At 36.7% G+C, this 2082-nt stretch overlaps 1 non-coding gene across 1 annotated transcript; it reads right to left on the bottom strand.

Moving 5' to 3' along the window:
* Window positions 1–493: 493 nt before the first annotated feature.
* On the bottom strand, window positions 494–567 carry TRNAI-AAU (transfer RNA isoleucine (anticodon AAU)). The gene has a single exon. It is a non-coding gene; the product is annotated as a tRNA-Ile (tRNA).
* Between the last annotated feature and the right edge of the window lie 1515 nt (window positions 568–2082).

Here is a 2082-nt window from a genome sequence, read left to right as displayed (position 1 = left end):
GGATGGATCCCTAAGAATTCACCTATCCCAATAACAAAGAAACCTGACTTGAATGATCCTGTATTAAGAGCTAAATTGGCTAAAGGTATGGGTCATAATTATTACGGCGAACCCGCGTGGCCCAATGATTCCCATCTTAATTGAAGATTACAGTGATCTCAACATATAACGTTGGCAGTCAATATTTATATTGTATGCACCTCTATCCTGAGCGGCAATCTATCTTTCTATATCAAGAACATCTTTATTGTGTGCAAGAATCATATATTGTATTTTTTGTAGACTCTGATATTTCTATATCAGAGAATATGCTACTTCTACTATAAATATGTAATGCACTCAACTCAATCGACAATTTTGATTGATCTTGTTCTAGTTTTCTTCTTTGTCTCTAATATATTCTCTATATGGTTTATGGGATCTAATTTTTCATCAAATAAATATGAGAGATAGATAATTAAAATAAAATAAAATAAAATAAAATAAAATAAGATGGCCCATGCAGGTCTCGAACCTGCGACCTTCGCGTTATTAGCACGACGCTCTAACCAACTGAGCTAATGGGCCAATGACTATATAATCTCTTGATATATTATTATTTGTTATTACTACTAGATGGGAAATGATTATAATAGTATTACATTTCAATGATGTGGTTTCATATAGTTACTTTTTTTTTTGGTGTAAGGAAAACACTTTATTAGATAGAGAAACTGCGATTACAACCTAAATATAATATATCAAACAACATTAACCATCTAACATGAGCTGGGGGGGGGGTGCACATATAAGAAAGCTTCCTATTTTAATGCTCCTTCCTTAGCCAAAGCATTGTTGGATTTTGTTTTAAAAATATATAATATAATATAATATAATATACTATTTAGATAAGTTTCAAAATCATTAAAACTCTATCTCCCTAGTTTTGTTTTAGGACTCTTGTTTATTCTTACTCGATAGGACTCTTCTGGATGTATATTAGGTGATTTAAATTACCATATGTGTTTAGTCCCACATCGGATGGAGCTAATGATTATATGATTATAATCATATATAGCTCCTAAGTGGGGTGTATGCTGGTAGAGAGCTATGTGTGAATCACGGGCATGCAACTAGCTGGACCAAGTCGGGCGTGGTTGCGGTCGTGGTCCATAGACCCTAGTCTAACCAAGCCATGGGGCACTATAATATTAAGTGTCTATGATGGGACTTGGGACTTGGGGTCGTGGATCGTGGGTCATGGATCTAGAAAACCCGGTTTTGGGTTTTGCAGTAGGGAGGTGACTGATCATACAATCACAACTCTCTGCAGGTGACCTTACGTACATATGCAGCTCTCCGAAGGTGTCCATACGAGTCAGTAAATAGATGTTAAGCTCTGAACAAAGGATCCATTCCGTTTTTGGTGAAAAACAGAAATTCGAAAATCTAGTGTTAGAAAATTCCATTTTTTGTTTTCTTCATTCGGTGCTGTGTATTACCTTCGGATCTCCTTTGCAAGTAGACTCTGTTGGAGTGCTGCCTTCGGATCTAGGAGTTGTTGTATCTTGGAGGTAAGAACTTCAAGGTCAAACCCAGCAGCATAAAGGGGGCGTTCAAATACCTTAAGGAAAAGTACGGTTCGTACACCTCAACTCACCCTGTGAAAGTTCGTGCTGTTTTCCTTTCGCTCATTCTACTACATTCGGGTAAGTGATTCTGACATAAAGAATACGTTGTATATTTATTTCTCCTTGATTCTGTAATTGGTCTGTCTGTACGTACTGTGCCTCTTTGGTCTTCTGGTTCTAACAAGTATCAGCCACTGAATTGGCTTCCCTAAGCACATGTGTAAAGGAATATTTTCATAAGTGGCCGCTAGCTGTCTAATATCTGAGATGATAGGAAGGACCTTCCAGAAACAACCTTAAACATAAATTATAATGCTCAAACAATGTTACTTGTTGGTACTAGTGACTGTGGCCAGTAGACTCTTTTACTCTACTATTTTCTGTGGCTAATTGTATCTATAGAATTGGAAGGACTCCAACCTTTTGCTTTGACTCTGCTACTGTAAATATGCTAGAACTCTGATTAAGCTGT

This window comes from Hakea prostrata, chromosome 7, assembly GCF_041222555.1.
Source record: "Hakea prostrata isolate BN-2017 chromosome 7, UWA_Hpros_2, whole genome shotgun sequence".
Lineage (NCBI taxonomy): Eukaryota > Viridiplantae > Streptophyta > Magnoliopsida > Proteales > Proteaceae > Hakea > Hakea prostrata.
This window is presented reverse-complemented; position numbering and strand designations above follow the sequence as displayed.